We start from the raw sequence: 11,106 nt of genomic DNA, 5'->3' as shown, positions 1-11,106 counted from the left end.
AAAGACCCTCAAGTACTTTTGAGATACCTCGGGAACCAAACGGAGCCACGTGCAGGGCTCCTCTGAGCCTGGCTCGACCCCGGCCCTCACACGCCCGGACGCAGGCTCGTCACACGCCCCGCCCCTCGCTGTGTTATTCCTCGGACACCTACGGCGGAGGGGTCTTCCGTCGCCCTACTACGTAAGCGAGTTTACAGCAAATTCCGAAGCCGAGACTTGGTAGGTGCGGTCGACTTGGGAAACGTGAGGTAGTGTTTTGGGTTCTTTTTTCCTTGAAGCTGCGCCTGGGGGGGCTCCCCTCTCCTCCCTCTCTGTGGTCTCGGATCATTTAGAACCTTCCTGTTCCCCCACCGGTACCATGTTGGGAACTGTTTTCTTTGACTTGCTTTTATTATTATAATCATACTCAATGGCTTGCCTGGAGAATCCTGCCCCTCTGCTTCACTGTAAACTAAAGGGCCTTTGTTCAACTCTAGGAGACATCGTTTGTCTCTGCCCATCTGTGAACAGAACAGATTAACACACCCCTACTGAAGGCTGGACATTCCCTTGGAGATGTTTTACAAGACTGAAGACCTTTTCCCTTTACTTCCCCACTTCATTTCCCTCTCTCTTGTGCCTTTTGACTTTAGTTCCTCATTGCTTGTTTCTCTCTGATCTATCAAAGAACCTGGATCCAGATCCCAATAAGATGCTTATTTTGAGGCGCTAGCCTGCCCTCTTCTCCATCTGCTGGCTCCCCCATTAAAGTACCTTCCTTGCCTCAACACATTTTCACTCGGATTTATGGGCCTATCCTTTGTCAAGCAGAGCGAGCTTGGTCTTGGTAACAGTAACCCATATAGTGCACGAAATGCATAGTAATTTATAGGGGAAAAGTCATTTTAATTAAGACATGGCACTCAACTTATAAATATCCCAAAACAGGTGTTCAGGAACTAGTTTAGAATATCAGCTTTGGGACTGCTGGTATAGCTGCAGTTTTTTCCCCAGTGTGATGGAGGTGTATTACTTTCCTTTTCTGGTTTACATGAACAGGCTAGTAAATTGACTACAAAGAGTCTTCATTTTAGGAGATTATTTTCAGTGATGCTAGTGATAGGGCCCACATGGGTTCTCCTTGATAAGATGGCTCGTTATGTTGACCTTGCAAATGAAGAATAAAATCACAGTGCAGTGATCTGTGAGACTGATCAAATTGCCCAAATGGCATCCTGTTATCTCACTGGTGCCTGTCTTCTCAAAGCTGCAAGACAACCAGATTCCAGACCTCCGGCTACATGACCATCCCTTCAGAGAATTTTTCATTGGTGGGGTATAAGAAGGAGTCTGTCAGAAAGGGAGAAAACTGGTTCTCCTTAAGGGCCAGTCACCCTGTTTTCCCTCTAATAAATTTCCTTTTCTTGCCTGACTGCCTGGCTCGCTCTCTTTTTCTCTGCACTTGCCTTACAGCTAGTTACTGGTATGAGCACTAGAATCAAAGAGAACTATAAAATGGTCACTGTGCTCAGTCGTGTCGGACTCTTTGAGACCCATGGAGTGAGCTGGAGTTCTTTCTCGAGTGTTAGGGAGGCGTATTACTGTCCTTTTCTGGTTTATATGACCAGGGTAATAAATTGACGAGAGACTGTTCATTTTAGGAGATAATTTTCAGTGATGCTGGTTACTGATATGAGCTCTAGAATCAAAGAAAAATATAAAATGGTCTCTATGCTTAGACATTTCCGACTCTGAGACCCCATGGAGTGTAGCCTTCCAGGCTGCTGTGTCCATGGCATTTCCCAGGCAAGAATACTGGAGTGGGTTGTCATTTCCTAATCCTAGGGATCTTCTGACTCAGGGATCAAATACCCATCTCTTGCATTTCCTTCATTGGCAGGCGGATTCTTTACCACTGAGTCACTTGGGAAGCCCCTTTGGTCTGATAGTAGTGTATAAAATTTTATTTGAATTTAAAAAGTGGGTTTTGGTTGGATGCTTTCCAGCCAATGAAACCCAATGGGGATAATGCTGACTTTTGGACTGCTGAAGTTGCAGTGGAGAGTGATGTATAGTAGTGGGAAAATATCCTAAGAGACTGGAGAATTTGAAGATATTTGAGGGCTAATTTTAGATTTTGTGCATTGAGGTTGACTGCCTGTGCTAGACTCAAGCCTGAGATGATTACATATGGCATGGAAGAGGGGGTGAGGAGCAGTTAGCTTCAACTAATGAGGCCCAGTTATTTGTGGGACTGTTGTAGGTGGAATATGGTCAGAGATAAGATATCAGCTGAAAATGCTTTCAGCTAGTAGACCATTGATAGAGTTGAGTAGGAGTGGGTTGTCTTCATTGATTAATCAGAGAAAGGAGGTTGTCCTGGAATTGGGAAGACAATAATGAGTGCTGTACACAGCTGTGTGGGATGTAGAGACAGGCTTATTAATAGGCTCAGGTCTTGATGTGCAACATGTCTTAAAGAGCCGGGGTATCTTCTAGTTAGCTCTGAGTGGGGAAGGACACTGGGCAGTGACACTGGGCCTCTCTCTGTGACTTCTTCACTGAGCTCAATTCAATCAAATCTCTGGGGACTTTAATACTTTGTGGTGTTCCCAGTTCCTAGCAGGTTTTCCTTGGAGGGCCAGCTTCTTGGTCTCCATACTGAGTGCCCAGTGCCCTTGCATTTGCAGCTTGTGTGTTTTCTGTTGCGATGCCCATGCCCAGTGGTCTTAGCTGTTTTAGCACTGTTACTTAGTCGTGCATAGAAAAGTGGTAAAAAAAAAAAAAAAAAAAAAAAATGGGGAAAAGTAAAGCCGAACCTGTTGGGGTCTGCAGGAGACTTGTGGGAGAGAGCAAGTTTAATGGTGTATACATGTGTTCCAAGTATAGTGGTGTGATTGAGCTCAAGGTCACTCTGCTTGTCTGCAAGACAGGCCAGTGCTTCAGAGAGAGGACTTGCTGAGGAAAACAATCCAACTTTATTTTGAAAGTCAACTAACCAAGAAGATGGCTGACTAATTTCTCAAAGTAACCAGGTTCCTTTATAAAAGGAGAGAAAGTAGCAATGAGGAAGGAGTCCAACGGAGAATGCAAGGGAGTAGCAATGAGGAAGTAAAGTTAAAAGGGCCATCAGTAAAGGGCCATCTGTCTTGCAATACTTCTCAGGGACAGCCAGCCTTCAGTGTTCATCTCTTCATCCCTTCAGCCATTCACAAGTGGGCAGGCCTGATTATCTTCCTGTGAGCTCAACAAAGGCCTCCTCTGAGACCAGCCATTATGGATTAGTATAATAACAGAAGCAGTGAAAAGCAAGGCAAAGAAACAGTTCCAACTTGGAATCAGAATTGGCTCTTCCCTGCAGCAGTTGTGGGATCATGAGTTGTGTGAAACTGTTGACAAGGGCGGTCTCAGTTATTGTAGGAAATATGCTATGCACAGGCTTGTACTATAATTAACGGGGCTTCAGAAAGGACAAGGTTATGCTTTTGTCATTTCAGATGATGGACAACACTGTTGGATACCAGGAAGGCATGTCAAAAAAAGAAGAGGACAAGGCTCGACATTGATCTTCCCGGAGAGCCGCCAGTGATGTGGCTAACAAGACTGATGATCAGCAACTGCCCCGAACCAGCTCCAAGGACAAACAAAACCAAACCGCCCACTTGGGATCAGTTGAAGAAACTGACCATTGAAGGGGAAAAATTGGTCAAAGAGCAGGGACAGCCTTTGACCTCGGCTACCTTGTTTTTGGCTATGTTGCCTGTGGTAACTACCACGGTAGGTGCCAATCATACTTATTGGGCATATGTGCCCAATCCTCCCCTATTAAGACCAATTACGTGGGAAGATTCTTCTGTTCCAATTTTCATAAATGACTCTTCTTGGTTACCAGAACCTTTTGACCCAAGCTTTCCTTTATAACCGGCAGAAGAGGGCCCACAACTTTCAAATGTTAGTGTTAATTATACTGTGGGAACAGATCTTACACCTATATGTATGGGAGTGGAAACTCTTTGTCTTAAAAGAGGATTACAAAGTTGGCTATCTATAGTTAAAGAACCTCAAGGGAACAAAACTCATTTTTTCTTATTAGAAGCATTTTCATTTAATATCACAGGATAAAATACTATTATCCACCCCATATACCTAACTGTATTACTTCTATAAAATCTGGAATAGAACATTGGGTACAATGGAAATTATATAAAGCTAAAACTGGACATATTATGGCCAATACTTCTGATGGAGAAATTATTGATTGGAGTCCCAGAGGATATCCTTTGGATAAAAATAATAATTTGGATTTGCCTATATTGTTAAATAATACTTTAGACTCCATGAATAACATTGTTAATAGCTCTGCATATTGGCATGGAGGGAGTTTCTCTCCTTCCTTACCTTAATCAATTACCTTACATGCCTTTACATTCACAACTGTGGAAAATATCAGCTGCCTTCCAACCAATAACAGCATGGAAGAGGCAATTTAATTTGACAGTATCAGGTCATTCCTTACATTTTTATAAAAATTCAACCCATTGGATTAAAGCACGTGTTCATTTACCTTTCATATTTTTGATAGGACCTACTTTTTATAATGCCTCTTCTGGGTTACTTACCTATCAAAATTGTTTTTTACACTTGTATCAATTCTTCCCTCCAGTTTCAGAATGACTATTCTCTATATATTCTAAAAACCAGATCTGGAGGCTTCCTGTAAAAATGAATAGACCATAGCAGGATAGCCCCACAGTCTATATTGTAGAACAGATCCTTAAGAAAGTATTAAAATGCACTAAACGGCTTATTGGATTGTTAATTGCTGCCATTTTAGGAATTATTGCTATAGCTACTACAGGAGCAGCATTACATCAGAATGTACAGACTGTGCACTTTGTGCAAGAATGGCATAAAGACTCTGATGTTCTTTGTTCCACCCAAAGACAAATAGATGGAAAATTAGCTGCACAAATGGCTGATTTACAACAGGTTGTATACAACTAGGTGATCAAGTGAATACTCTTCAAAAACAGATTTGTCTTAAGTGTGATTGGAATATTACTTCTTTTTGTATCACTCCTCATAAATATAATGAATCATCGTTTCATTGGGACAAAGTTAAACAACACCTCTTAAGGTAATCTATCTCTGGATATTAATAACTGACAACAAGAGATTATGGAAACTTTCTCACAGAAACTACACCTTTTGACGGGGGAGCCTGGTGGCTGCCGTCTGTGGGATCACGCAGAGTCGGACACGACTGAAGTGACTTAGCAGCAGCAGCAATCTGCTGGAAGTAGCAGCAGATGGAATTTCTCAATTAAATCCCATTCCTCACTTGAAAACTATTGGAGGATCAATGGCTGGTTTTATGTTAATTTTTTCTGTTTCTACATAGTCTGACAGCAAATCACCAAGAAAGTCAATGGACAACAACAGCAATTAGCAACTATTGCTTTGGCTTCTGTGGTCAACAATAATCATAAAAAATAAGCCTCTAAAAATAAAAAAGGGGGATATGTAGAGAATATGCTATGCACAGGCCTGTACTATAATTAAAAGGGCTTCTTTGAAAATAAAAATGACTTTCTTATCACCCCCAGGCAAAGGGCTGGGAGCAGTAAAAAGTACATCGTGGACAAACATCTTAAAAACAAGATGTTGAAGTACTGATGTGACTGATGGAAAACCATTAGTGACTGTTCTCAGACCAGAGCCTTGAGGGAGTTGCTGAGGAAGGCGGTCACTAGCTGAAGGGCTAAACACAATCATGAAAGACCTGAACGTTTGAACATTAACCAGAACATTGAGGACTGTTCATTGTATATAGTTGTCCCTGATCTGAGATTGTAAAAAACAGATGTCTTTAGAGTATGTACAAGGAAGTAGATGTTAGCAATAAAAAGCATGCAAGGATCAGGATCTTGGCTTTTCCCTGCAAATGGCATCAGCCCCCTGATCCCCACCTTATTTCTGAGTCTTATTTTTCTTTATTCTTCTGTGGCCCCACTCACTCCGGTTGGTTTGTTATTAGGCTGGTCCCAACACGTTCAGATTGGAGGACCTGGATGTGGGCTCATGGCTGATTGTGGGTGCCTGGAAGGGTGGGCGTGTCGTAGTGTCTTAGTTCAGTTTCCCTGGGACACAGATGTTGTGACCGAGGTTTGCCTGCCTGGACTGATTTTGTAAGTCATGATCACACTTGTGGAGGAAGTAAGGAAGTGGAATTGGGAAGAGGACTGTTACCCTTCAGTGTGTTAAAATCAAGGCCTGAGCTGAGCCCACAGGGAGGTCTGGGTGCAGGAAGATGGGTGCATTGGTCCTGGCGGTGGGATCCAGAAGGTTCCCCACAGCATCAACTCCATGGAGTAGATTCTGTGGGTTCTTTTGGAAGGACAAGAATCATTATACAACCTGTAAAATAACTTGGTAAAATCCCAGAGATGATTTTGTCAGTTACCTTTAGTATTTTCTGTTATTTTGAGTTGCTAATGAAGAAGGTTTCCAATGCATTTGAAAGGAAAAAAAAAGACCCTGGAGTGTATCTTTGGAAGATGTTGAAGTCTCACTGGGGGATGTACACCAGCATAAGCATCTGTCTATTATTATTAGACTTTGGAGATAACAGTTTTTACACTGGCTGGGGTCACTGTGACTGAAAATAGATGTCGAGTCTGGATGGTGCTTGGGCATATTCATGTATTATTCCATCATAAATGCATGAGTTGTTAAACCTTGGAATCTTTCTGGGGGTTGCAAAGCACCATGGGTGGATTATTATTGGATGTATGGAGAGTGTGTTGAACCAGATGAAATTTCATAAGGGTCTTTCAGCCTAGAAGGGAAATGGGTAGTGCTAAACTTGGATGGCAGAGGGATTTCCTTAGTGAGGGGCCATAAATTCTCAGGATATAAGGAAGGATCAGGCTCCCCAGGTGGTGCGAATGATAAAGAATCACCCGCCAATGCCAGAGACATAAGAGACACGGGTTCAATCCCTGAGTCGGGAGGGGGGCGTGGCAGCCTACTCCATGGGAAGAGGAGCCTGATGGACTACAGTCTATAGGATCACAAAAAGTTGGACATGACTGAAGTCACTTAGCTCACAGGCACAAGAAAGGATTATTCGTAGACTTCAAGGACCATCAGCTCCATAGCAACCTATAGTACAAAGGCTTATTCTGCAGATGATGTAGCTGCTATTTCTTGCTGCCAGTGCAGTGGGGTTCTCTCCATGTCTTTCCAAACCACGTGCATGTGCCACATACCTACACAATACAGATAAACAGGAACTCTTGTGAGTGGTTGGTGGGAATGTAAATACTACATGGAAAACAGTACGGAGGTTCCTCAAATATTAAAAAGAGAACATGCATAGGATCTCAGAGTCTCACTTCTGATTATATACCCAAAGGAAGCAGAATCAGTATATTTTTAAAAATATTTATTTATCTGACTCCAGTGGGCCTTAGTTGTGGATCACAAAATCTTTTTTGCATCACGCAGGACCTTTCATCCTGGCAGGGGGCTCTGGAGTATGCCAGCTCTGTCTTTGCGGTACCTGAGCTTAGTTGCTCTGCTGCATGTGGGATCTTACATCCCCAACCAAGGATTGAACAAGGATTGAGTCCCCTTTGTTGCAAGGCAGGTTCTTAACCTGGAATTCCTGTGACCACCAGGAATGTCCTGTGAAAAATCTGTATTTTGAAGGAGTTACCTGCATTCGTATAACCAATATTTCTTTATTCACAAGTCATTTTTCTTCAAACAGCACAGTTTTATCCCTTTTCAGTTCTTCATAACAGAACCTAGTAATGCCCCAAAGGCTCTCAAGGTTGAAAGAATCTATTAGAGTTTCTTTGCATGGTGAAACCAAAGAATAGGCAATTTGGGGATTATATACTAATAATTTGCACTTGAGTTATTCTTTCCACACTCTGTCCATAGTGGAGCTTTTATAGACTCTGGCCCTCTAAAACCTACTCCCATGTTTATGGATGTTCCTGTATGATATTTCCCAATGTCCTCTTTTATTCCCAAATAAAACCATTAGTATGCACCTGATTTACATGAAGTGAAAATAGGAAAATAAACATGTAAACTATTAGGAAATAAACTTCAGAACTAAGGTTAAAAGTGGTATCTCTTTTTGACCTTGGAGAATTCTGAAACAATTTATTTTTGATTATTTATTTATTATTGGCTGAACAGTTGTGGCTCAGGGGCTTAGTGGCTCCACAGCATGTGGGAATTTCCTGGACCAGGCATTGACCCCCTCGTCTCCTGCATTGGCAGGCCGATTCCTTATCCCTGAGTCACCAGGGAAGTCCAGAAATCATTGAGAATGCACATTACATGGTGGCATTTTTTTGTTTGTTTGATAAACTAGAAATTTCATAGATTTAATCCCAACTTTTTTGTTCTTGTTACTTTGAAGTCACTGAAAGCACAAGATGGAAGCAAACCCAAAGTTTGGTTTGGATACTGGGACAGATGATATGAGAATGTTTGTTAACTGGTGAAGCTTTCTAGTTGGGGCACTATAGACTTCCAACCTGATGGGAATTTCTCATCCTGCCCAGATAGGCAGCATAGGAAGCGGTTGGTTTTAAAGTCTAAAGGTATCAGTAGTCAAACATCGGAGAAACCACAGTGAGACTGTTTAACAAAACACTGAATGTTTACTCATGCTATGAATTTGTTTCATTCCTTTTCCTGCTGTACAGATATGTTCCATTATTCTATATGGTTGTTGAAGATGGTAGTAAATTCCTATTTATCTGTTTTACTAAACAGAAAAATTGCTATTTACTATCTATTGCCTAAGACATTGTTACACTAGCCTAATGACAGAGGATGAGATGGCTGAATGGCATCACTGACTTGATGGACGTGAGTCTGAGTGAACTCCGGGAGTTGGTGATGGACAGGGAGGCCTGGCGTGCTGTGATTCATGGGGTCGCAAAGAGTCGGACACGACTGAGCGACTAAACTGAACTGAATGAACAGTAATGTTTAGAAATATTTAATATTAACAAATACTAAATAGAAGTCTAGTTTTCCAAAACATATTAAAATGTTGATGTAACATTATAGAATTAATAAATATGCTCCATAGTTCATTGTCAGCTGTAGTAGAATTTCCTTTTTCTTGAGTTTTTTTTGTTTTTTTTTTTAATACTGTGATGGTTTTTCCCATTCCTCAACATGAATCGGCCATAGGCATTCCTGTGTCGCCTCCCTCCTTCCCACCCTATCCCTGCAAGTTATCACAGAGCAGTGGCCCTGGATGCCCAGTCATATATCAAACTCCCACTGGCTATCTATTTTATATATGGTAATATATACGTTTCAATGTGATTCTCTCAAATCATGCTACCCTATTTCTTTTGTTTTTTCAAGTTTTTCCTTAGCATTACTTTCTCTGTCCACATGTTGTGACTGAGATTTAAAGTTTAATTTACATTTCTTCTCTGCCTTACACTAACAAATACATAAGTTGGTGGGTTATTTTGAGACTTTTGTAATGTGAAAATGCACGTAAGACAATGACAGGGAACATAGTAGCTGCCCTATAAACATGAAGAAAGTTCCTTTAGGACTTGAGTTCAGTCAGTTAATACACATAGAAATATTTATAAATAGTGCAAAGTTGGTGATGATTTTGGTGAAACTAAATTGTAATGTCTTCTCAACATGTTGTGTTGTAGTCTGCTTTGTTGTCCATATCTGCCAGAGCTTTTGGAAACAGCAAAGCAAAGAGAGAACAAAAATTAAAACTGCCTGATTACCGTCAAATGATCATCTAGTAATTGTTGACATTCTGTTACACTGATGAAGTATTCACTTATTATTATATATTATGATGTAAACAAGTTTTTCTCAAAAGTATTTGAAGCTATGTCATCATAAGCATGGAACAGAAATAGTTTCTATAAGGAAGAATGCAGTTCTCATTACAGAAAATTTTTTCTCTCTTGTTTAATAACCTTAAAATTTATTTTTGGCTGTTCTGGGTCTTCACTGTACTCCTGGCTTTTCTCTCCTTGCGGTGAGCAGGGGCTATAAATTCTGTACATAAAATACATAAACGTGGCTGGTGTTGGGTTGGAGACTGGCATTCTGAATCTCCTTTTTGGTCAGTCCAGATCACTCAATGTCTTTTTTCTTTTGGCTGTGCTGAGCCTTTTTTGCTGCACGTGGGCTTTCTCTGGTTGCAGCAAGCAGGAACTACTTTAATTGCTATGCTGGCTTCTCACTGCTGTAGCTACTCTTGTTGCAGAGCACAAGCTTTAGAGCACAGGCTCAGTACTTGTGTTGCTCGGGCTTAGTTGCTCCAAGGTACGTGGTATCCTCCCAGACCAGGGGTCAAACCTGTGTCCCATGCATTGGCAGGTGGATTCTTTATCACAGGACCACCAGGGAAGTGGCAGTGAGTGGCTTTCAACTGAGCAAATCCCAGTATCTTTCAACCAGGATCCTCCTGTGTCTTTTAACTGTTCATACCCTGACAAATAAAATTTGGGGTCATCACCCTATAACTGGGAGATCTGAAAACCAGGAGAGAGTCCCCAAAACTTACCTGGACTCCCTAAGGAGGAGTATGGGCCCAAGAGGCTGTTCCTGATTTCCCAAGGCTACTATGTTGGAAGCTCAGAATGGTACCTGTTTTGCTGCAGCCTGCATTCACCTCAGGGTGCATTGTCGTTGGGCTGCTGCAGTGACTAATAAGCTTGATCTTTGAAGAAGTGAAATGTCAAGATATTTTTCTCCTTACAGGTGTTACTATGAGGTGTACTAAGAGCTGTGTGTTTCACGTTCCAGCTTGTCATCCCTACACAAAGCTAGTTCTTGTTTACTTAAACTGCTTGCTGCTGCTACTGCTGCTAAGTCGCTTCAGTCGTGTCCGACTCTGCGCGACCCCATAGACGGCAGCCCACAAGGCTCCGCCATCCCTGGGATTCTCCAGGCAAGAACACTGGAGTGGGGTGCCATTTCCTTCTCCAATGCATGAAAGTGAAATGTGAAAGTGAAGTTGCTCAGCCGTGTCCGACTCTTCGCGACCCCATGGACTGTAGCCCACCAGGCTCCTCCATCCATGGGATTTTCCAGGCGAGAATGCTG

At 41.9% G+C, this 11,106-nt stretch overlaps 1 long non-coding RNA gene across 2 annotated transcripts; it reads left to right on the top strand.

Moving 5' to 3' along the window:
• Window positions 1–83: 83 nt before the first annotated feature.
• Window positions 84–5,904, top strand: LOC147354494 (uncharacterized). Of its 2 annotated transcripts, XR_015146459.1 has the most exons (3): window positions 84–219; window positions 3,477–3,756; window positions 5,586–5,904. It is a non-coding gene; the product is annotated as an uncharacterized LOC147354494 (long non-coding RNA). The 2 variants fall into 2 exon arrangements; XR_015146460.1 differs by lacking the exon at window positions 5,586–5,904 and having other exon boundaries at window positions 119–248; window positions 3,477–4,120.
• The last annotated feature ends 5,202 nt before the right edge of the window (window positions 5,905–11,106 follow it).

The sequence above is a fragment of the Bos grunniens genome, chromosome 18, assembly GCF_055505025.1.
Source record: "Bos grunniens cultivar Pamir isolate PY7600 chromosome 18, Bosgru_T2T1.0, whole genome shotgun sequence".
Classification (NCBI taxonomy): Eukaryota; Metazoa; Chordata; class Mammalia; order Artiodactyla; family Bovidae; genus Bos; species Bos grunniens.
The sequence above is the reverse complement of the archived record's forward strand: the minus strand, read 5'-3'. Positions and strand labels throughout refer to the sequence as shown.